Below are 26,479 nucleotides of genomic sequence, written 5' to 3'. Positions count from 1 at the left end.
ATCGCTCTGTCCATGTGTTTGCAGCAGCCATTTCTGGACTCCCCCAACCTCTACTCTCCCCTCACTCATTTTTTAGGCTATGAAGTGGCACTTAAGCCGAAACTGTTGTATTAAAGTACAGATAAGGAAAAGTGGCATATGAGGGACACAAAGCTCGCAAGTGTTGCTTGGTTATTTGTCCAAATATTGACTGTCCATTGCCATGCTGATCTTTAAAGCAAGCTCAAAGAGATCCCATGAGGAGGTTTTGGGATGGGCATAATCAAGATTAACCATCAAACATTGCGCTTGTATTGCATGCCAGTGTTTTTTCAAAGCAGTGTTCTGAGAGTTAATGACTTCATTGGAGCTGTAAAGGGGCTACTAGTGTAATAAAATTGTCTTATCCAGGTAAGCACTGTGTGTGTCCTTCACTGAAGGCCTGTTAAAACCAAGCACTGGCAAAGACCGCTTTGGCTGGTTTATAGCCATTAGGCATTTTCATGCACTGCTAATAGATGCACAGGTACTTGCACCATTTTGTACCTGCCGCAATCAATGGCCAGTTAATACCACTACGGCGGTGCCTTGCAAGTGCTTTTCCCATGCCTCCACAAAAGCCCAAACTGTTGGCATTGGCAATGCTGGTTTTACTTCCAGCAGACTGTGGTCTGGATATCCCTGGCAGGAGAACAGTACGCCACTCGACAGACATGATTATGCACACAGATACTTCTTCAGTGGTTATTTGGCACAGTTTACACATTTTTTGTTTTTTTTTTTAAACAAAAAAAAAAAAAAACAAAAAAAAAAAAAAAAAACACCAAACGTGCCCTGGAGTGTAGACCAGCTGCCGAATTTCCAGCTGACATGTTTTTTTCTATCCCAGTCACCTTTCTCAGCCCCCAAACTGAAGCAATGACTTGAAATGAGAAGCCAAATTCTGTAATAGTGAGGCTTCATGATGGTGGCCTACAGTGAAAACACGCTGCCTGCAGATTGCTGGATGCCACAAGTAAATAACCCAGTACGGAGTCAGCAAGAGATTGGGGCGGGGCTGCTCTCCTGATCCCCAGCTCCCTGCTCTGAATTACTGACTTATGTAGGTGCCACAGACCATTCTCACCGATGCCGCTAAGGACATGAGGTCTTGTGGGGGATTGAGGAGGAGAGCGAGGGGAAATCATTTTAGTGCAGGGGAGGTCCTGGAATTCGGGGATGGAGGGTGGATTGGAAAAGTGGGAAATAACAATTCAAAGAGCTATTGGCTGACTTGAACAATCCTACAATCCCCACACTCAGTTCAGACCTGAGGAGCCAGTCTTTGTTTGGAGAGGGATCCCCGCTTCATTTTCTTCAATCACCAGAGGGTGGGGAAGAGGAGGTACAGAGAAGGAGGGGGATGATGGCTCACTTAGATTTTTCACCTCCCACCCCAGGCAGGTTTAAAGCATCAGGTATATGATCAAAATAGAAGGTCATGCCTGTGGATCCTCTTAGCCTAGGTGCTGCAGACAGGCCTAGGATTTACATTGCAAGGAATTAAAATAGGGTGGAAGCGAAATGAGTGGTGGAATGTGGTGTGAGGGACAGTCTCCACTTGGTGTTTTAGACATGGAATATGCCCCTCCGTCACCCCCTGAATTTCCTCAAGCGACCCTGCTGAGGTATTAGTATTTCTGTTCATCTGCAACGCCTCACCAAGCAGTGAGGGATACACTGGTGTTGACCCAACTTTGCCCATAGAGCGCTCTTCACGGATCCCTCAACACAAACGTCTTCTTGCTGAACCGCTTGTGTAGATGCTTAACCCACTTGATGCCGAATTTGGTTCAAGAGATTAAGCTTACAGGAGACTCCTGTAGGGCAGAAAAAAAGGCTTTGTCGCCATTCTTCTAGCACCTTGCCTTTAAAATGAGCTTTGCAATTGTTTTAAAGGATCTTCAGCCCTTCATCACTGCATCATTGATTCTACATGGACCCCTTGCTAATATTGTCGGCAACCTCGCTTAGCTCAAACTATCACAGACGAAATCAGGATCTTGCTGCTCAATGACATAATGGGCCCACAAAGAGTACATTGGATGGAATTGACCCACAAATACCTCCTTCGCTCAGTTATAATTATGGGATGAGGAGGAAGGAGAGGGAAGACTGCTTCCCTCTCAAGCGCAGCAGACCTCTTGACATTAGATAATCTATCAATAGTTGAGGACTCGGAAACCTTGTGAGATGGCTCTAGGAACTGAAAAGCAACATACTAAAGCAAGATTGAGCTGATTAACTACATATAAACAAGGGTGATCTGTGGGGCGTGGGCATTTGCTGCTGATGCTCAACTTTATACTTACCTTAACTTCGAGGGTGGTAAATAGCGCACAGGAATTTATATCGATCCCACTAACTTTAATTCACCGTTTACTTATCGATACTCCCTGTGCTTTCTGAAATCCACCACAACCATGACAACCATGTGTAATCGTGACAAGGACAGAGCCGCACTATTTGCACCTAGAGGCAGCACCTCTAATGCCTTTAAAAAGTAGCTACAGTTCAGTAGAAACTTTGAAACAAAAATGTATTAGATTGGAGAGATTGTCGAAGCGTGAGATAAATACTGGGAGCAGGACTCTCTGACCAATTACTTGGAAAATGATCATACCCAGGTGCTGTACTGCTGCACTAACTTGTGGAATAAACCACACTTCAGACATTACAGAACTGTGTCATATTACATATGGTTGATACTTCATAATTACCAATCAGAGCGGAAGTTGCGCGCCCGATCTTTAATTTCTCTGTATAATCTTATTCAGTTCACAGTGGGTGATCTGTGGAGAGTGGGCATTTGCTGCTGATGCTCAACTTTATACTTCCCTTAACTTCGAGGGTGGTAAATAGCGCACAGGAATTTATATCGATCCCACGGACTTTAATTCACTATAAACAAGAAAGGGCTGCAAATGAAAGAAGCAGAAACTGTGATCTCTTAGCAATCATTAGCAAACTGATCTGATGCCAAGAGCTTCTACCCGAGAATTACAGCAGAATAGTTTGGAAGATAAAATGGAATACTTGGGCATACGAGGGGCAAAGGATATAAAATAAAACACCACACGCATCCACCATACAGCCATAATAACAGAAGTGAACACCAGACGACATTAGATTCTAAACTACCTCCAAGGACTACGAAAGGTCTTAATTCCCTAAAATGTCCTTAGGCATCACCAGACAGATCACACAGGGTCTTTTGAACATGAAAAAGTGATACCCCAAATGTCTTTGCCTGGATTCATCCCTTCCACGTAAAGGAACTCCAATTAATGACATTTCCTCCAGGAGGCACAATGTTGCATTTGCACTGATTTCAAGAACGTGCTCTGTTGAAAATAGGGATGGGATGAAGCATGCTACAATATGGTTAAAATACAAATGGAGCACTCCCAACAAGCTACTCTTCACATTCCAAGGAGAGCAGATCCAAGTCGCACCAGTCAAGGAGAACAAAGGTTCTAGAATATATGGTGAACAGGACAATGGCCAAGGCCTGCATGTCGAAAGCAAGACATTGGTACACTACACTTAAGGTGAGAAGCGAAAGACGAGGTGAAAGATGAATGAGGTGGAGTTCCCATGAAAATGAGTGGAGCAAGAATGTTGAACAATTTTGACATTATATAGGTTCTTTGGCAGTTTATTCGCTTACACCAGTGTAATAATGGGTTGTTGTTCCCCTACAAAATATACTGATGTTCTTCATGATCTCTTTGAGTTACCCATCCCAAACAAGAGAGAGATGGCTATATGAACGGATTCAGGGGTCCAAATAATAACCAGCAACTTTGAGCCCCATATAGGAGGTATGAAAAAGTTAAAGATATACGTGATTGTTGCAATTTACATTAAGCTTAACATGTGGTGACAAGAATGACTTTAGGCTAGAGAGTTGGTCCCAGTGGCGTACATTAGCTGATGCTTAAGCTTTTTAATGCAGCAGTGGGGAAGGTGGACCAGAGTGGAGACTGTTCTATGGCCTATGGAAGAGACTATGAGCAAGTGAGATGTTAACGCAGTGTTGATGTCATGTTACTCCTTAATATGGTATCACTCCACGCCAAGCACGTTAATTCCCTAACATTTATTTTGCTCACTCAAAAAAAGAACTGGGGGAAAGTTAAACTATGTGATCATTCAATTAATGGCCAGTAGAGGAGAGGATGAGATAACCAAGGTATAACAGGAAAGCTACCAAGTTTGAAGACTTATGCCCGTCAAAAGTGCAATTTGCAAAAAAAATGCCCATTTACCGTAATCTCCTTTTATGGACTTCTTCACAGCTCCATACTCTCCAGGACAATATTGGCTTACGCTTATACAACTTAAACTTCACACAACCCCATACTATGCTTTGCTTATATTTATTCATTTATATTGCGCCTTAGGTATACAGGACAAATACTAAAAAAAAAAAAAAAATTTAAACGCATGACAACAATAAATAAAGTAAAAAACAGCATTATAAAATCCAAACAAAATCATCAGCAAAGATACAAAACCATTAAAAATCAAATAAAACCGGTAAAAAGAATAAAAATAGGACCAATACGCTAAAAGATCAAATTCAAGACAAACAGAACATGTTTAAGGCTTTCTTAAATAATCAGAGAGATATCAAGTATTAAACATGGGGCAGTCGATTCCAGTGAAAAGGGGCAATAATATCAAACGAGCATTTACCAGCACTCTCCAGCTTCTTATGAGGCATGGTAAGCAGGTTGCTCCGATTGGACCTTAAAGAACGAACACATGGTTTAACCTGCAACCCTTGTTTGAGATAATCTGGGTTTTTACCAAAGACATGTGTGGGTAATAACAAGGATCCTAAAAGGAAGAAATTCTTTCACCGGCAGCCAATGCAGTGCTCTGCAAGCAGCAGTAATATGCGCTCTGCGCTTAAGGTATGCCACGAACTTCACAGCATCGTTCTGTAACATTTGAGGTTTAGCCATATTACTCTGAAAAGGGCCCGCAAGCAAGTTTCCACAAGGTTTTGCACCCATTATTGTCCTTGCAAGCATGGTACAGTTCACATCAGAATGGTAGGGCCTTATCCGGCTTTACAATTTCGAATAATATTCCGAAGATCGTCCATGGGGTCCCCAACCTTTTGGGTGCAGTGAGCAAAATGTGCATATCAAATGAAATGGTGAGCAACAGAGTCTTTGTATCCATTTGTCCAAGACAATTATTGCCCCATCACCAACGTGCCATTTCTGTTAAAGATACTGGATAAGGTGGTGCACATGCAATTTCAGAGCTTTATGGAGGGAAATATTTTATTGTCCCTCCAGTCCGTTTTTAGGAAAGGTAACAGCACTGAAACAGCTATGCTGGACCTGCAGACCAACTTACTCCAGAACCTGGACATGGGGCAATTATCGGTTCTCATGCTGCTGGACTTATCCCCAGCATTTGACCTTGTGGACCATGCCCTACTCTAGGACAGATTACAGTCGTTGGCTGATGTTCTCCTAAAGCAGCCAGATGGATTTCTTCCTTCTTGGGCCCCAGGAACTCTAGGGTGAATGTAGGTGAAGTATTTTCAGAGCCTACCCCAGTGACCTGTGGTGTCCCTCAGGGATCATTCATCTCGCCGACTTTATTCAAGGTTTACCTGAACCCGTTTCTGCTATTGTTGATCAGCTTGGGTGTCCAGGTGGCTAACTATGCGGACGATACACGGGTGATTGTGAAACTCTCCGGTATATATTTTGAGGACGCTGTCAAGCTTAACTGCATTTATAAGACCATTCATGCCTGGATGGCAGCCAATTCCCTGTCCCGCAATACTAGTAAAAAAGAGCTTCCAATTGTTGCTTCTAGTTGCAAGTTGAGGTCTCTGTCACAGTACTTGCCCCCAGACAGGGGAAGCAGACCAACCTGCCCCAGCTACTAGCATCTATGGGGACCTTTAAGGCCCCAGAGGACTACCCGAGGGCTTCCTGGACTCAGTCCTGGCACCGTTGGCACCAGGCTCATACTGCCCTCTCAAGCAAAACAGTTTGGAGGAGAAGAGGGACCATGTGCAGCCTAGTCTGAGGCATATGGGAGGGACTACTTTACCTGGAACTACTTTGAAAGGGTGTGGTTGGAGAGAATACTTTTTAGGCTATATTAACCACACCCTTGGACCAGAACACGCTTCGCGTTATTCTGCACTTCTGCAGCGTAACGCTCACCGCATCTGCAAGCTCCAGTCCTGTCTTCAGCCACACCCGTCCTGGTCATCGCAATCTATTCATGCAAAGGAAGAGAGTAGAGAATAGAACAAGACCCTTACCTGATTCTCCATCTCGATCGTCCGGGAGTCTCTGCATCTGCAGAAAAGGAACACCAGGTTAACCGCGCAGAGTAAAGAACCACTTTAAAAGACATTGAGCATTGTGCAGCACAATACTCACCTGAATGCTGTTCGTTCTTGCGATCCAACGAGGCACACTCACACGATCGCCGCTCCGTAAGCTGCCGCACCTGCTGAATAGAAAAAGAAATCAGGTGAGCTGCGCCTCTCTAAAGACATCCAATCTCACGCAGCATAAATACTCACCTGAAGCTGCATTTGCTTGCGGTTCCACGAGTCACCATCACACGATCTTCGCTCTGGAGGCTCCGCATCTGCAGAATAGAAAAGGGACAGCAGATAAGTTGCATAGAAAAATATCGTATGTTTAGACATTATCGCATCGTGCAAGTATAGAAACTTACCTTGGCATTCTACTCACCATTTCCAGAGAGGAGTCGCTTTTCATCTGGTGCAACCCAAAGGGGAATCTGCAAAGAAAAGGCACAGGAGTGAACTTTTGGCAACTTGAACTCTATGCCAATACTCGATATTATGGATTGCTTTAAAGACTTACCTCAGAGTCATCGTTGTCTGGAACTCTGCAATAAATCTACAGGATCAGTGAAGTTAACTGGATCCCTGTATCACGGCGCACCCCTGCATACAGTCGCAGGATGGAGGGCCCGCCATTCATTACATTAAGGTGAGACATAGTAGAGGGGTGCACAAGGAGGTCACGGGAGGTGGAAGTCTGTCCTCCTCCTTACGGCTAGTTAACATATCATTTCAACATTTTAGGCAAATCTTCCTTCGTGCCAGAAAGACGAAACTGAGTGGGCAGGTACAGTCATTCACCACTTCGCTACGAGTCACGCTGGTGGAGACCGCTGCAGTCCAGCTTCGTTCGGCGGCCCTGTGGAGACCAGGTGAGCGTAACTGTCTCGCTCCGATGAGTATAAACATTTTTCACTCCTGGGCACAGTGATCCCGATGGCTAAGAAGGTAAAAACCTTGTGGATTTGGATGCAGAATTGACCACGATTATGTGGCCTTGATTAGATCTTCCTGTGGGTTGATCACTTAACTGTGTAATATACGCCCCTTTCTTACTCATGAGAACTAACCATTCTGGCTTCTGTCCTCATCATTACTCGATTGGTCTATTGCAACAGTCTGCTCAGTGGCTGTACACATTCATCCATAGTGCCCTTGCAGGTGACGCAGAATGGTGCTGTGCGTGCAGTCTCAGGTTTGGCTAGGCGATCCCATGTCTCTGCGGCTCGGCAGGGATTACACTGGTTGCCCGTCATGTTGAGAATTAGGCATAAAATCCTAACTACCGCACAAAATGTGTGACGAATACAGCACCTCACGCTCACATCACGCCTTTTAGTGAAGGCTAGTGGGCGTAGCTTCAATGTACAAGTCCCCAACTTTTGGAACGTATTGCCTTTCAACCTTAGAGCCACTGAGACTTCGGCTAAATTCAAGAAAGAGCTAAAAACACTACTCTAATTTGCCACCAAATAAGGTTTATCACACATGTTTGAAACCCCCATGTCGGACTCTGAGTTTCGTCCCTGGCTCTTCTCATTCGTACTGTTTTAATGCTCTCTGTGCTCTTATATGTTTGTTGTGGTTGCGTGCGCCCCGAGGCCTATGGCAAGGAGAAATCTGGGAAATAAGATCCCCAGAACACTGGAGGCTTATGCAAAGGGTACGTTTGAATTTACCCACACTTCAATAAATAAAAGGTGTGCAGGAGGAAGGAAAGTGTGCCTTTCTTTTAATTTGTCGTTGTTTCTCCGTTTTTCCAAAGAGTAGACATACATGGGAGCTATGTTTTATATAGTTAATTTTAATGATCAGAGTTTTATATATTTAGCATGTTTGAATATGTTAAAGCTGCTTTTTCATTTTGGGCTTGTTCCATGTGAATTTTATGAAATAGAACCCATTTTTTTAAATGTTGCTAACTTAATGGAGAAATATGATTAAATATATATTGATTGAGTAATACTGGTCATTGGTTACCTCCTAAAAATTATTTTGGCATCTAATGGCAAATCGTGCATTTTAAAGCTCCAGAGGCCTGTTACATTCGGTGAAAAACTGGTTAGGAATACAAGTAATATTTTTCTGACGGATTTGTAGCCTCTTTTCTCTGCCCAAAAGTGATTTTACACAAAACGTAGTGGCAATCATTGGTCAAAACTGAGCATTTGATGACCACTTCATAGAAGGTGGGCATTGTTAACTTAAGTATTTGGATTGTTAATTCAATTGTATTAACAGTAGCTTAATTGGATTTGAATATAGGGCAAATTAATTATGTGGCATGTTGTTTACCTTATCTGCCCATTATCCACATGCCAGATGGGCAGAGTATCAAACGATGACCATTTTTCCACTAGGACACTGTCAAAAATATTGTTGACACTAAAATTAATATTTCCGATAAATATAATGCATGTTAGCATCCAACACAAACCTCACTTGTATAAAAAGCGGTGCATGCAAATTATTTATTAAAGGTTGGGTATGCATGTCACTTGTCCATTATGCTACTCCTAGCTGTACAAAAAGGAACCAAATACGACCATTTTGTTCCAGACACAAACATGGTTCAATTATTTTGCTCAATGATACATTTGTCAGCTGGGCAAAGTATCTGAAGTTGACCAGTTTTAACAATGACACAGCTATAATAAATAAGGACATTTACTGAAAACTAATTTGCATGGTGGCAACAAACTCAAGTCGTGCATATATAAAAATAAGTCTGCTGGAATCCACTGGAGGAACATAGGCCAATATTATCCCACAGTGCAGGACTCTGTCCTGGCTATACTGAGACTGAGGTCTCATCCCTTCAGTATCTCCTAGTTCTCCACAACATGACCCAGCGCAACTGGCGAGCAACAATTAGGGTGCCGCAAGCAACATGTTGCTCCCGAGCTACACTTTGGGGATCAGAATCAAGATCAACACCAAGAGTTTTAACTTTTGGCAGGACGTCAATGGCACAACCCGCAATAGTAAAACTCTTGTACGAGGAGAGAAAAGAGGCTACAAATCCGTCAGAAAAATATTATTTGTATGCCTAACCAGTTTTTCACCGAATGGAACAGCCTCTGGAGCTTTAAAATGCACGATGGCCAGAAATTCAGTTCTAGTTTCATTAAGCGCAAGGCTGTTGTGTGCCAGCCATCTTTGAATAGTCTCAAAGATACCATTAACTCTGGCAGCATCAGCTTCATAGTCACCTGTTATTTGTAATAATACATGATCCAACAACTCAAATAAAGGTTTCATGAAAATGTTAAAGTAGGTGACAAGCACGGTCCCTTTGGGACACCACACAACAGCTCAACAGGCGAGGCCATAAAAGGACTTTGTGAAGACTTTGACCATTCTGCTGGTCAAAAAAAGATTAAAAAAACCAATCAGCTGCCAACTTAAGAAAACTGCACTCCAAAAAGAATAGTAAAAACAACAACATCGAACGCCGCAGACAGTCAAAATCAAAAGCGATACATGGCCACTGTCCATAATTTGGGACATTCTCGCTTTAAAATCTAAGAGTGCAAATTCTGTACCATGACAGGCTTTGAGTCCAGACTGCCTAGACCCCACGAGGTCAGACTCTTCCAGGTGAGCCTGAATCTTTAGGTAAGCAAGACGTCTAAGATCTTCAAGGAGGAAAATCACACTAGTGATAGGCCAATCAGGATCAACAGATAGCTTTTTATTTAGGGGAATGATCCGGCCTGTTCAATGCATTCAGGAACAGAGGCGGTAAGAAAGAAGGTATTAACAATTTTTTAATAGTAGCAACAAGTACCGATCCACAAACCTTTATGACTCTAGAGGGACATGCATCACAGACAATTAGTAGGTTTTAATGAATGTATAATTTTCATAACTTCCAGTTTGGAGACATCCTTAAAGGAGAAAAGAAGTGTTGAAGATACAGAAGATGGCAGAAGATGACAGACTAACTGTGGGAGCAGGTACACTTAATTACTTAATAAAGATAGCCTTTTTAAGTGCTGTTAACTTATCGAAAAGGGCAGGTTTGTATATTGCAATTTGACCCTTTACAACCATTACTTTTAATAATCCTACGGCATTTTGTACTGGAAATAAAAGAGCAGCGGTTCATACAGACGAACACAAATGTTTAGAAGAACATAGACAAGATGGCAACGCCTTCCACAACAGAACCGGTATTCTCCTTTAATGTGCATGTTCATTTGTGCACTAGAATGCTCTCTACTAGAGAGGTCTGCTCCTTTTTAGACTGCTGGGGAATGATGCCTTGGAGACATTTCCAGCTCTACACCTTAAGGAACATGCTCAGAGTGTAGTAGTAAGCTTCTGTGTGCCATATCCGGATGCACCAGCGTCATCATTTCACTTGTGGTCTGAAGAAAAGAACAACACTTCCATCTAGTCAGCCTGCAAATTTTGGTTATCAGAGAGAAACAGGATGCCAGCTGCGATTGCGGTTTACCAAGAGAAAAAAGCAGAGCGGCACAAGTTATCTTTCTGCGGTCTACTCTAAATAGGTTTCCCCTACTCCTTACTCCTCCAACCATTCCTCTATCCCTTTGATGTTTCACACTTCCTGGCAAACATCTTGTAAAGGAGGAATGGTCCGAGTTAGTGGGGTACTGCAAACCCCCCACTGGGGACAGGAACTGGGGCCCTCTCAACGTCCATCTCCCACCTCAATAGTGGAACTGGAACACTTCCTGGTAGGACCCCCACCACTGGCTGAGAGGGGTTCCCATACACTCCTCACAAGGCCAAGGTACTTCACGATGATGCCACGTACAGATGATGACCCCACTGATAAATGTCCAGAACAGCCTTAAGCAGTTATTTGATATGGCTAAGGAACAATGGTGGATCAATGAGAACACCAAAAGATTCCCCTTGACTCAACATCCTAGTGTCCCCAGATTTTACCTATTGCCCAAGATACAAAGATCCACACAACCCACATGGTAGACTTATTGTTGCCGCTACCAATAGTGTTCTCCAACACCTTGGGACATACATTGACCACTTCTTACAACCTATTTTACAGATGATCTGTACATACATAAGGTACCACATTTTTTTTTAAATGTTAAGGGACATTTCCCCTGAAATGAAGGACATTCAATTTACCATTGATGTAAAGTCTGTATACCAGTATTCCACACGACATATGATTAGAAACCATAGAATGGTTGCTCGTCCAAGAAGACTCTATAGTTGCCTCAAAGAATTCATTCTGATCCTCTAGGAATTTATTGCTCAAAATAAATACTTTTCCTACAAAAATAAGTACTATCTACAGATCACAGGAAATTCCATGTTGGGGGGAGTGGGGGGTCACCCATCTATGCCAACACTTTATGTTCAGGTTTGGGACTAAGCAGATTTTACAGCCTCTCATCTGGTATAAATATTTGAAATTGTGGGGTTGATAAATCAATATTTTTGGGCTCTGGAATGGACCAAAGGACCATCCTCCGATTATGTAGATCATCTTAATTTGATTGACCCAAGAATCCAATTTACTGTTGAAATTGGTAGATCTCCAAAATTAATTTCCTTCATGTAATGGTGACCTATACCTATATGGGTACTGTGACAAATCTCTAGCGGAAACCCACAGACAGGACTATTGTGCTACATCGATTGTGTTCACTCACCAGATCTAATAAAGAATTTACCATATAGTCAGTTATTGAGCGTCAAAAGGATGGTTCCATGTAATATTTCTGCATTTTAAAGACCGAACACAAAAAAAAAACTGTCTCGGCTTTAAAATGCCAAAATGTGACATGTTCCCCTGCCACCCCCCCCCCCCCCCCCACACACAGAGCGGTCTTTCTAAATCAGTCTTTTTTGTTTTCGGTCTAGCGAAAACTAGGTTTTCACTTCATACCAAAAGGATAGTTAGCGACAATTAACAAAGTGCTCTTTAACTTGACAAAATGACATGTAAATTTCAACACAACAGGCTATGCCATGGAAGAACTTTCTTCCATCAAACACAAGGTCCTGCGGTTGCAGCGAGAAACAGCATGTCTCCTACCACCAGCCGTAGCACTCCTGACCTAGTACTTGTTTACAAATACGCAATCCAAAATAATAGAATTGAAAGGATCATCCATAAACAATGGAATATCATTTTGACCGATCAAATGCTTAACACTCTTGTTTTCTGTCCACCTTTTTTTTCCCCTTTAAGCATAGCACTAACTGAAGAAATGTATTGATAGAAACACGTGGATCCAAGCAATCTAACATCAGTCGCAACAAGAGAGTGTTCACTTTCCCCAAGTTTACATTGTTACAAATAATGCAATGTCACCAAAGGTAACATAATTTATAAATTCCAGGATCTGGTGAGAAAATAATTTTGAAACATTTTGCTATTTGTGACACCTCATGCAGCAAATACTATCAGATGTCGTTGTGGCATATATATGCACAGTCCAAATGATCTGCTAAAGTACTCTGGAATGAACATCGACCCAACATCAGAACTGGCAATATGAATTCTGCCATAGCAAGACACTTTCATGAACAACGTCAACAGTTATTATAGGTACGGTTTCAAATACTTGAGGTTATACTGGTCTTGGATTTCTGGCTCACGATCCGAGTCTTTAAGTGTTAATCGCAGGGAAGAAGTTTAGGCCTTGCCCATTGGTAGCCCTGTTGGGATACACAAAGAAAGCAGCAGGACATGGGGTCTTATGGGCCTGTTATTGGAGCTAGCAAGAAGAGCTGCAATGAGGAGGGGAAGGGGGCAGGCGCCATTTCATGAACAGTGGAAAGCCGATATATTGTATTGTATGGTCATGATGTGGAGGTTGAGTATTGTACCACCCAGCCTCAATCAGCGCAACCCTGTAACATATGCGTTCCATAAATGGCGTTCCGGATGTCCGATGTTTGTCGCTCCACCAGTACCTCCAGAGACTCAAGTTAGTAATTTACTATGCTTCAGTGCAGGCATCATGGCAAATGTCACTACTTTATTTTGTATGTGTTGGAAAGAACTTTATGTAGAGGTTTAAATAAAACCAATACAAAAAGAGTTTTTAAAAAAAGAAGAAAAAAAAACATGATGTTTTAACACCAAAACATTCACAGATGGCTTCACTGCAGAGAAGCTTATTCTGTCTAAATCGCGTACAAGCCGGAAACCACAATACTAATTTTCTAACAAAAAGCACCCACTTTTAGTCATTATGAACAGCAGAGCACAGAACATCATGCACCTGCACTGCCTTCAAGTTTAGAAAGCCACAATACAAGTCTCCCTCACGCTGATCTAAAACAGACTATTCTGGAAAGAGCACAAAAAAACCATGTCCTCAGAAAATCTCTCACCAGCAAACATTTGAAGCCGGGGAGATTTAAACATGTGCAAAATGTAATTATATATAATTGAACATAACGAAGAGCATAACCATAACTCATGCATTGGAGTGAGGAGAAATATACGTTTTATCATAGTAGCTGCTTAGCTCCGAATTTGGCACAGGCTTGACAGTATATGATATGGCATTTATAACGCACCTATATACAAGTGTTTCAAGGCACGACGAGGCAAGGGAGGGGGCCCAGAGGGAAGACAGACAACGGTCTTACTGGGCCAGGTGACATTGAGATCACGCAAGGGAAAGGGACAGTGTAGTGCATGGGATCAACAGTAAAAATAAATAGAATAAATAAAAGCAATAAGTAAATGTGCAGCCAGCTGGTGGCAAGTGCTCATAGGGGACTATAGGGATACAGAAAACAGTCCAAGTGTGGGGGTTGCCAGGGAGGCAGTGCAGGTGTGCAAATGGAGGGGGAGGGGACCTGGGCCTGAGATCAGAGGGTAGCCAGGTGACCAGTGCAGTATCAGTTCTCAGCCAGGAGTTGAGCAGGTGAAGAGGAGGAGGAGAGAAAGCAGAAGCAAAGAGAAAGGTTTTGAGGCGCTTCCGGAACCGAAGACGGCTCTCCTCAAGTTTCAGGGAGGCTGTTCCAGAGGGAGTCCCCAGCCAAAGAACGATCTACCACCAACTTGTTGCTTTGAGAAGCGACTGACCCTGAGGGAGTTGGAGGCGGATGAGCAAAGAGCTCGAGAAGGAAGAGAGTTGAAGGTATTGAGACCCCAGAAGGCCTTGTGGACAATGCAGAGGGTTTTGAACTCAATACACAGTCACTGGGAGCCAGTGCAGAGATTTCAGTCCTGGGGAGAAACTATCCCTGGGCTTGAGGCCAAGGACAAGTTTTGCAGTCCTGTTCGGGAGGAGTTGCAGAGGGCAGAAAGTAGAAGCAGGCGGATTTAGAAAGAGGCTGTTGCAGTAGTCCAGCCTAGAGAGAACCAGGGCTCTGGAGAAAGTGAGCTTCTGGGGGAAGGAGAGGAAAGGAAGAATACCTCTGAGGAGGTGCAGCTTGTAGTGTGACTTCTTCGAGACGTCAGAGATGTGACGAGAGAAGGAGAGTGTAGAGTTGAAGATGACCCTGAGATTTTTAGCCTCACAGGTGGGAGCAGGGAGAGGGCGAAGAGAGGCCGGCCAGAGAGTGCCAGGAAAGGAGGGAGCAGGTGTGCCTATTAGGAGAATCTCGATCTTACTGGCATTAAGGCAGAGATCATTGGCGGCACACCACTCCTGGATAGCAGACAGAGATGAGAGAAGAAGAAGAAGTGGAGGAAGGGAGCCTGAAAATGGGTTGAGTGTCATCCGCATAGCACTGAAAGTTGGGGCAGAGAGTGGCAATGCGGTGGGCAAGAAGTGCCAGGTAATGGCTGAACAGCCAGGGAGAGAGGTTAGACCCCTGGGGAACACCACAGGTAGAAATAGGAGAGGAACGAACAAGTTGGACATGGGAGGGTCAATTGGAGAGGAAAGAGGTCAGCCAAGCCAGGGACTGATGGGTGATACCCAGGTTATCACAGAGACGGTTGAGCAGGATGGCGTGGTTATACGTAGATTTGCATCAATTAATGTGGAGCAACTAAAGACTGACCAAAGCGTTATCAACCATCACCAGCAAACGTGCTTGAGCCTCTCAATCCGACACAAGCAAAATCAAGTGTGCCACAAACTATCCTGAGAAGGGGGCACAGCGATTTACAACTATGTCGCCTGATGTAATCAAATGCACCAAGCAGCTATGCCTCATCTATCTTAATTAAATAAGGAGAAGGATGTAGTATAGTACTGATGTGGAGGGATTCCTACATTATACCATGCTATGCTAAGCCATCTCTAACACTCTAGGTCCAGGCTACACCATCTTAGCCCTGCCTGAGGCTGCACACTCGACAGGTTCAGGGCCTGCTTGGCAGATATTGCAGGCCCCAGCAACAGCTACTAGGACACATCACATCCACCACCTGTGCCCATTTCCGCTCATCTACAGTCCTCGTTATTACCTCATATGAACACCAACGGTTGTTTTTGCATATGCTGCTCATCTGTATTTCAACTGAATGCACTCTTGTAACCGCAAGATTTATTTGGACCCAGCTGTCAGATGCAACAATAATCCAGTACTGTCAAAGGAAAGTACCACCTGGAAACATCCCAATAATTCCCTTCATAAGATGCGCTCTGGGGCAAGACCCTCAGAGCACCTTCTGACAACTGCTCCAACTTGTTAAAATGCGCTGAGCCAAATCTTAGCGGGCTATTTCGGGTATTCAGTCTATTTTGTGCCGAATAGGAAACCGGTTTTATTCATCAGTTTGGCCTTGTATCTATTAGTGCTGCTGGGTCTTACACAGGACCCCCTGAGCCACTTTAGGACTCATCAGTACCATTGCGATTCCATTTACAATCCCGATCAAGTTTTGTTACAGCAGCTATACATGTGTTCATGCGCCTTTGCGTTTAGTGAGAAGACGTATGCAAGACTCATAGTAAGTGTGATGCAAGTTAAGGTTATTTAATGGAAGTGCTTTGTTAATTGACCCCATCATGTGCACATCCAACATACCAAAGATAAGTATAGTATAGGTGTGACACCCATCACAGGAAAATTACCATTACAGCATTTTCTGACTCGTTGTTCGGTAGTCACATGTCCATTGGAGAGATTTAATATACCTTCTATTACATAGCTATCCTTTCTCGTTGTTCTCAATTTCGAAAACGAAAAGTATCCATCTATTATAGTATGTTCTTAATACAAGTTATGTTAACAGTAGTGTTTAACGATTGCTATTGTGCAGTCTTTGAACCCTAATCTGGTCTTGGCCTCACCCAAACAAAAACAAGCATTAGCAAAGCCACCTGTTTTATGCACCATTATGTACTACTATTTTCTACAAACGAACCGATTCCATAAAATGAACACGTTAATACTAGCATTTACCTTTTATTTACAAAACATGCGACTTCCTCCTAATCTTTACATGTCTTCTCTATCAAAAAAAAAGATTTATAAAAATTAGAACTTTAGAGGGTGTGTGCTGGGGTACTGGATTGCTTAGACATCAAGTGGCTGAAGGCGCATTTGGTTAATATGTTTTCATGAACCAGAATTAAACTTTAGCGTGATGCTTTTGCAGTGTGCAATGGCTGTTTTAACTCACTAAAATGCTGGGACATCAATCTAAATAACGATCAGCTGTTGGGCCGCAACTAGCCAGACAACTTTTTTTTTTCAATGCAGAAATTACTAACACTGTGGCCGGCCAATATATTAAGGTCAACAAATGAGCCTGCTTGGAAGTGAGAAATGGAAATCAAAACAATAAAATGTTGCAAGTGATCAACATAATAATCTGATGGGGGGGTGTGGCTAACCGCCATGTAAAGAAGAGGCACTCTCGGTCACTCCTGCTTGATCCGGAAAGATCTGCGCCAGATAAGTGGTTTAACATCTCATTACGAGCGCACCGCAGCTGTGGGAACACATACAGCATTGGAAAATAAAAAATGCTCGGAGAAACGGAGCTAAAACATCCCACAAGTCACGGTGTGAGCAGAGCCCGAAAGCCAAGGTGGCACAGAAGCAAGGCAATAACAAGTCATAAGCGAGTGAAAGACCTCCGGCCGATGAGCCCCTTGCAAGAAGCAACCAGAGATATATTCTCCCAGCATAGGAAAGGTGAGGCGACGCAGGACTTCCAACTTCCATAGCGGTGCCAGAAGATACGGAGGAGCAAAACCGGATTAGAAGCCCTGGTGGGAACACAGCCGTAGCAGAGGACTGCCAGGAACAACTCAGGTGAGCACGCGCTGGGAATCCTGTACCTCCCGCAGGGAGACACCAGCTGGGTGGCACGATAGTACCGGTATAGAAAAACAACACACACCAGACCACCCCCCATACCAGAACGCACCAAAAACAAGCACCTTTGCAGTGTGTAAGAAGAGGATGCACAGGGCCACGTCTGCCCAGGGGCTTAATTAAAGCCGGGATGGACCGCACACGGCATTCCAAGGTGTGACACACCACAAAAAGAGCGAGAATACAAAGATTCTAGGGTTGTTGCACTAGGCCCCAAAATTCTTATGTTACATCCATTTAACTTGGATAAGTCCAGTCAAACTGAGCCCACAGGGGTGTATAAATGCTCTCAAACTTCCCATACCAAACACTAGGTCCATCAGGGCCATCAAACCTCTCTTGAAGAGTTCCCATACAAAGGATTGATTTTGCAGGTAAGGATAACCAAGCCTGTTCTTGGCCCAGCTGGTGAATTTCCCTCTGGTGGTACCCCTACTAAACTTGCTATGTCACCCGACTCCTTCGTTTCGAATGATATTCGCCTCAAAAAGTCACCCATGGCAAGAATCATGGATCCCAGTCTAAAGAGCTTTGCTATGGACTCTAGAAACATTATCACCAACGTGGATAAGCCGAGAGAATATGAATCGAAGGCAACGCTTAAGAACAAAATCTTATCCTGGCTCAATCAAAAATGGGGGCGTAATTGTGTCAGAAATGAAGACCCGAGAGTCCTCCGAAGGATACAGATTAATAAATGGTGTTCCTCTGACAACACAGATTGTATCGTCATTGGATGTGGTTTAACCAGCTCACCCTTGTTTTTGAACAAAACTAAACTTGCGGAACATATCTTCTTTTACTAAGTTAAGAATTATTGTGAACTGACTGTTTAATTATGCATGCTTACATTCCTTTTTTTTTACCCTGTTCTGACATATTCCTATATTTGACCGTGTGCATTTTTTGTTTTGTTTCGTTGTTTTGATTATTTGTCAGCGCACTGAGGCCTATGGGTATGTTGCGCTTTATGAGAAATAAACTAAACTAAAGAATAAAAAGGCAGCGAACTGAGCAACTAGCAAATACGCCACTCAGAAGCACACCCGGGGAGGGATCCCCCTTAAAAGAAGACAGCATCAGCGCACAGACAGGCACCGGATTAAGTAGTCAAACACCAAGAGAATGCTGCATGCTCATCACAGCCCATTCCTCAGCAGCCAGGATTCCCAATCGGGAACAAAAGGCAAACACCTCACAGGGACACGCCACAACTGGTGAAAACAGTGACCAAACTGTCCAGCACATTGGTGCTCGATTACTGAATCAAGCAAGAACACTTCCCACATGCCTTCAAAGTCAATTAAGAACAAGTCCAAACAATCTACAATAGAGGCATACACGAAAATGGCGACAGCAGTACCAACACGGGTAAGGCCCCCAGTGACGCAAGCGTCTCCAGAAGAACAAAAGGTCAGAGAGCAACAGATACTAAACAGCCATAGCAGCACTGAAATCCTCATTAGAAGCCAAGATGGACGCTGTCATCATTGATGTCGGGCTGCTGCGATGAGAGGTGCGCTCGTTACCAGAAAGAACTGGGGCACTGGGGAAAAAAAAGTGGCAGATAACACAAAGCTGTTGATGCTGAAGGAAGAGCCAGAAGGAACAACGCAAGGATTATAGGCCAGGATCAGATCCTTCGACATAGACAGAAAATATATGTTACTGCAAGAAATTGGCCAGGCAACCGTACCCAAGGATTCACAGTAGAAGGAGCACACAGGTCACTAACCAAGAAACCTCCACCGGGAGCAACCCAGCGTACCCAGACTACACCCTACTAGTACAACAGCATAGAATGCAATTCACAGCAGTAAAAGACAGACTCCACAAAGCCAACCTCAAATATATGCCGCCATACCCGGCACAGCTGAAAGTAATTTACAATAACAGAACCCTCTTCTTCGAACCCCCCAAAGACTCACAAGACTGGGTGGACATTGAGCAGCTAGCACCACTGCCGGAATGAAGCCCACAGACCAAGAGACACTATTCAATCCCAACAAACTATAGGCACAAGATGCCATAGAAAGCAGGAACACCAAAAACTAAGACCTGGTACTCCAACAACGTATCAGCAGAAGGAACGTCTTACACCCCAGTGCACACCTTTGCCGATACCAGTTTTAAAGTATCCACCTGCCATACACCGGACACCGTCGAACTGGTCCAAACGGTGCACAAGAAGTAAGCAGGAAAGCCCGAGCATGGGGAGTATAGCTGGGCAACAGTTAGACGTTGGGAAAATATTAGGGGGGGTATGTTGTGAAAGATTGTTTGCACAACCTTGGTCAGCACCTGTACTAGATAACATAACCGGCCTGCAGACTAACAGGCCTCCAACAGTATCTAGCACACACTGACCCTCCTCGCTTCCTACAACGGAACCAAAAGGATAGAATGGAAAAGGTTACGGAGCGGGAGGTAGACACAGATATAACACCCAATACTAAATAATGGCAGAGACCCTTAGACTAATCACTTGGAACGTCCTGGGAATAAATAAGTACATAAAAAGAAATTACACTGGCTAATAAATGGAGTGGCAACAGGTTGGGCTCAACCTATTCAGCATACAAAGGTATTAATTTGGATAGCACCAAAAGTGTCTTAGAATTCAACAGAAAATCATGGACAATGAGGGCAGAATGGTCCTAATAAACGGGTTCCTAGAAAACAAGGAGCTATGCATCGTTAACACATGTGCCCCGAACCATGACCCCCCCCTCGACGTTCTTTAAGTCTATGTATCCCAGGGTAGGCCCATATAGGAACAGTGCTGTAATATGGGGAGGCAATTTCAATTGCGCATGGACCCACTTCTGAGAGGTTAGACAACAGATTAACACATCCTACATCCAAAACCTTAAACGCAATGCTACAATCCTTCGCCTTGACTGACGTCTGGAGTAGGTTGCAACCAAGTGATAGACATTACTCACATTAGACCGCCCCACATGACATACATATCAGAATAAACAATTTCTTAGCACCCACAGAAATGGTAGGAGAATTTACAGAAGCAAAATACAAAGCCCGAATCTTGTCAGATCACACACCATTAATGTTATCATGGCAAGCAAAGCCTCCGAGAGCCCGCATTCCAACTTGGTAACTAAGGGGGTAAGCCCTACACAATAGAATGTTCAGAGACCACTTGAAAGAGTATCAATAGCTAGTTCCACCACAATACGGGCAGCGTTGAGTCGGCAAACACACTATAGGAAGCGTTCAAAGTAGCGATAAGGGGTGAGGCTATAACCAAATCCAGGAAAGGGGGGGGGGGGAATACAAAGTGCTGGAAAGGGAAAAAATGTTTTAAAAAAAATAAAAAGGAAGCGCCCTATACAAACTCCTGCCTCCCCGATACACTTAGGTTAAAAGAATGTCTAACGCACTGCAGACAAAGCAAACTCAACTACGTAAAATACGCAGACACCCAGTGGAAGGAGGCAAAAACCGGGCGACTGCTAGCCTGGCTTTGTGAACACCAGGTAAACATCAGGTCAAGCGCAAAATTATCCACACCATCTCAGACATGCAGGGCTGAACGTGCACCACACAAGCAGATATAAGTAAAACCTTCTTCGAATATTATAACTCCCTGTACAAGGAGTCGAAATACAACTCTTGGAACTAGAAGAGGTGCTAACACAGATCAAACTGCCGCATCTAAACAACACAATGGCTATAGAATTGGAGGCCCCTATTACTAAGAAGGAACTAATTGCCACAATCAGAAGCTTGCTGACTGGCAAAATGCCGGGCACAGACTGGCTGCCGAGCAAGTTACAACGCAGCTCTCTCCCCACATCTGAGAGAATCCATAATAATACCCAAGCCGAACAAACTATCCACAGACTGCAGCTCATACAGACCACTGTCCTTACTTAGACAGTAAAATACTCACACCAATGCTGGCCAGCAGACTCAAAAACGTGATGGCATACCTGGTAGAAACACGACGTGGAACCTACGTAGACTCCACCACATCATAGACTGTACCAATAATTGGGAAGACCACTGCACAGTGGCCTCCCTGGATGCCATAAAAGCATTTGACTCTGGCCATGGCTCTTCAGCGTTTTGAGACTCTGCGGCTTAGGGACGAAATACATCAAATGGATCCAGATGCTATACATACAGCGAAACACTAGCAAGGGTCAAACCCAGTCACCGGGTCTCAGAACAATAGTGCCTAGAAAATGGCACAAGACAGGGGTGCCCCCCTGTCTCCCATGCTATTCAATTTAGGCCTCGAGCCCCTCAGACAAGAATACAATGAAGCGGGCATAACGATTCACGGAACGAAACACCCAATATCAATGTACGCAGATGACATGCTGAATAAAATATATATATATATATATATATATATATATATATATAAATAATAATCACGTGACCAAGCGCTCATATGAGCGAGAAACGTGTTGTGTGCGGGTCGCGTTTACGGGCGTCCTGCCTCTGTTGCTGCTGTCGTGTTTTTATCTGTATTTTTTTTGTATTTATCATTACATTTATGACCACTCCTTTGCTGTGAGCTGCGCTATTTTTAGCTACATTGCTTCTCCATTTGGCCCGCAGAGAGTGCGGTTCCCCTTCTCCTCTGTTTTTTCGAGATCATATATATATATATACACATACATACATATACACACACACACACACACACACACACACACACACAGCTCTATGGCAGAACAGTTAGCCGGAAACAATCATGTGTGTTCCCATTGGCAGGGCTGAGAAATACAGAAGTAGGCGACTTAACCAAACTAGCAATATGTTGGAATGAGAAAACGTTCAAATACATTGGTGTAGACATATCATGACCCACATATGGAACACGCGCACAAAATACAACAGGAACTTCTGGACACGACTGCCCAGATCACTGATGGGTAGAGCAGTGTTATTAAAAATGATAGTGCTCCCGAGAGCGTTACATCACTTTATCAATGTCCAGTACAACACTCCTAAACAAATTCTTTAAACAATTGGACACTATATGTAGGTTTGTATGGCAAAATAAGATGTGCAGACTTGCCCTATCCACACTACAAAGAACACATGCAGTGGGGGCGGGAGGGGGATAAAAGGTGCCCAATTATGAACTATACTTCTTAGCAAATCAACTGCAGTTTGTGATGGGATGGCTGTCAGATAAACAGACACAAGACACCCCACTGCTACAGCCCGCCAGAAAACCCTTTTACTTGAGACATATTGTGGGTACATAACATTCACCTACAATACCTTCCGAATCTAATAATAGTAGGCAAACAGTTATGGAAAAGGACCTGCAAAACCCTAGAAATAACAGCCCCGTTTTCCCTACAAATCCCCTTGGTGGTACTAACAGCAGACAACCAGTAAGAATGATTAAACGTACGTAGATACTGGCAACCTAACAGAGTAGCGACTTGATGCTAGAAGACATGCTAATGGACTTTAATACATTGACGAACAGACAGGACTACATAGAGGCCAATACATAACATAAAATACACTGCTTAATGCCCTAAAACATAAATGGCCCACACTGGACGAACCACTTAGTCCAAACGAAATGGTCAAAACCTTACAGAATGTAGCAGAGGGTGGTCATACAGTGTCACACATATATGAGCTGGTCCTCACCGAGCACTTAACCCCAGTGGGAAAAGACGAGAGTGAGAACAAGACTTGGGGAAACCATTCACAGACACAGTATGGTTAAGGGTGTTAGCATTTCTAGATACAGGTTTGTGGTATGTGAACTGCAACTCCTATTAAAGGAGAGTTCCGGGACTTTTTTTTTTATTGTCCCTACGGTTCGGCCATGTGTTTTTAAGCATAACTCGGTAGATCGTGGAAAACTTTCCTATGGACCTTACCCGACTTTTCGTCCATTAACGCACTCGAAATCAGCCGCCATTTTATGATAATCCTATCACTTGCCGCATCGCCCTGGCTCACCTGCTTTTGCGGCACTAAATCAAATCCCCCGCCCCCGAGGCTGACATCAGCAGACGCGTACCGCCCATTTCCCAACGCCAAAGCACGTTTCGTGTCAACAATCGCTGCGCCTCAGCTAATGAAGTGTCGCCATGGAAACGGCAGGACGCCTCTTTCCTCAATAAGTATAAACACACCGTTTCACAACACACAGCAGCAGATTTTCGATTCCATTACTCTCGCTGTGTTACTTTGAGTATTCTGTGACTCGTTTCTGTGCTCTGGTCAGCTACCTTCGTTGATTGTAGCCCGTGTGAACAGATACCAGTACCACCGCTATAAATTATTTTACTTTCTTTACCACACAATGGCTACAATAATGCCGTATATGTACGAGCCCGAGTACACCGAGGAAGAACTACTGGAAAGGCAAGCACGCGAAAACGATGGGGATTCGGACGGCAGTTGGGAGGACCAGTCAACGGATGAAGAGCCTGGACCATGTCGCATGGACGGCGTCTCCACCTGGTGCACGTGCAATTGTTGCGAGCTAATGCCAACTGAGGAGGAGAACTGCTGCTGCCGTGAAAATTCCGGGTGCTTGGCCTACATTTCGGAAGGCGAGCCAAGTCCGCAATGCATCACCGAGCTGCCAGAGTTCAGGGAAGCCTGCCTCTCACGGACAGTGTTGAGGATGATGATGGTGCTTATGCACGAACTTTGCGGCACTGTTCGTCCGCGTAATCCGAGTAACGAGTAAGTATACTCTGGTTGTGATGTCAGTGATGCCACTACTATTTCATGGTCGTCTCCCACATATAAAACTACATCTACATATCATTCGAATGCATGTAAATTGGTTCCATGTTGTGCATTTTCTAGATAGAATTTTTTTCAAAGCAGAATGACATTTTTGTACCTGAATCGACAGTGATAAGAAAGTTGTCATTTTAATACAGTTTGCATCTTTCATTTTCACAGGTGGTGCAGGCTGGTGGCCTATCGTTGCTTCACTTGGTGGCTTCACGGGAGGCTCGGACACCGCGTTCGGAGAGTAATACCTGCCTGTGCGGTACTTGCCATTAGACAACATTTCCCCAGCGACAGTGGACAATACCGCGGCTTTTCCCGGGATGTGCTGCAACCGCAACTTTACAATGTGTAATGTTTATTATTTATGTTCAATTGAAATTAAGATCTAAAATAAAACCCAACATATATTTTAACAATGGTTGTTTTGATTTTTTAAATGAATCTAGTGTGTCTCCATTGAATAGTCTTCCTGTGCCTTGTCTTGTCACACCACATGTCTCCGGCCAGCATCCTCCCTCACGCTGGCCGCCCACCTTCAATCCACATAACCGTTGAACCCATATGCAGCAGACATACATATGTTATTTTGCGGGTTGGCATCAAGCCTCCCGGCCTTGCCTCCTCCCCCAAAAATACTTACCACACCACTTTGTTCAGGGTCTCCAGGGTGAACTGCACCCATATATTCTCCTGGGAGGCTGAGGTATTTATAAACTCACCCCCCTGCCTTCCATGTACTAGATCCTGCAGCCTGCCTCTTACATGCAGTTAGATGGCCTCTCCTTGGTGAGGCCCTACGGCAAACGAGTCTTGTCTGCACGACCACCGCCCGCACCGGGGTACTTGCGCTGGCAAGTGGAGCTGTCAGGGAGCGATAAAGGCCAAGAGGTGCCAAAGACCATGTACACTTCAAAGTGGTCTATAGAGCATGGGTTGTTGTTCCCATGTCTACCGCCAGACCCCGTGTCTCCTGCCAAGCATCTCCCCTCACGCTGGACGGCCCCCTGCAATCCACATAAGTGTGTCTCCATTCACGAGTCTTCCTGTGTCTTGTCTGCACGACCACCGCCCCAATCCACCCCCCGCCCTATCAAAGGCAGTTCGCACCGGGGTACTTGCGCTGGCAAGTGGAGCTGTCAGGGAGCGATAAAGGCCAAGAGGTGCCAAAGACCATGTACACTTCAAAGTGGTCTATAGAGCATGGGTTGTTGTTCCCATGTCTACCGCCAGACCCCGTGTCTCCTGCCAAGCATCTCCCCTCACGCTGGACGGCCCCCTGCAATCCACATGTGTGTCTCCATTCACGAGTCTTCCTGTGTCTTGTCTGCACGACCACCGCCCCAATCCACCCCCCGCCCTATCAAAGGCAGTTCGCACCGGGGTACTTGCGCTGGCAAGTGGAGCTGTCAGGGAGCGATAAAGGCCAAGAGGTGCCAAAGACCATGTACACTTCAAAGTGGTCTATAGAGCATGGGTTGTTGTTCCCATGTCTACCGCCAGACCCCGTGTCTCCTGCCAAGCATCTCCCCACACATCATTCATTCACAAACACACCCCTGTTTCGAATTCTTTATAACCCACTTCATATTTCTAATGAGAACTTCTTTGCGCTTTGCTAGTCAACCCGTGAAGGTGCTGGTTGTCTGCTCTTCGTCTCTGTGAACTTCCGTGACCACTTTGAGCAAACTCATCAGTTTGCAACCTGTGAACTGCTCCCTGTTCTACGACAAGAAACTACTCTGATCCCTGCATCTAACTGTTTGCTCGTCAAGGTAAGGCCATGTACCATACTCATTTTGCGTCCAATTTCTTTTCGTTCAAGACAGTACATGCAAGGAACTAGTCACATGTTCTGAGTTTAGTCAAATTATTTTTGTATTTTTTTAAAGTTATTCAAATACTTATCCGCATGTGAATACCGTGTATAGTTCCAAAAACCAAAACATACCTTGCATTGAACCTTTTATGTATTTAATTTTTTAACACATTGGTATTCATAGAGAATTGTTGATCTTTACTTTTCAGAACTTTCCACAATGCCTGCCTGTTCCATTGGCGGTTGTCCTTCGAAGACCCATAATAAATCTGAAGGTACTA

The 26,479-nt window shown here is 44.2% G+C and overlaps 1 protein-coding gene across 2 annotated transcripts in view; it reads right to left on the bottom strand.

The window, feature by feature from the left end:
• PORCN (porcupine O-acyltransferase) overlaps positions 1-26,479 on the bottom strand; it is a 425,271-nt gene that overhangs the window by 373,372 nt on the left and 25,420 nt on the right. The window lies entirely within an intron of this gene.

The sequence above is a fragment of the Ambystoma mexicanum genome, chromosome 2q (genome assembly GCF_040938575.1).
Source record: "Ambystoma mexicanum isolate Mex_15411 chromosome 2q, UKY_AmexF1_1, whole genome shotgun sequence".
Taxonomy (NCBI): domain Eukaryota; kingdom Metazoa; phylum Chordata; class Amphibia; order Caudata; family Ambystomatidae; genus Ambystoma; species Ambystoma mexicanum.
This window is presented reverse-complemented; position numbering and strand designations above follow the sequence as displayed.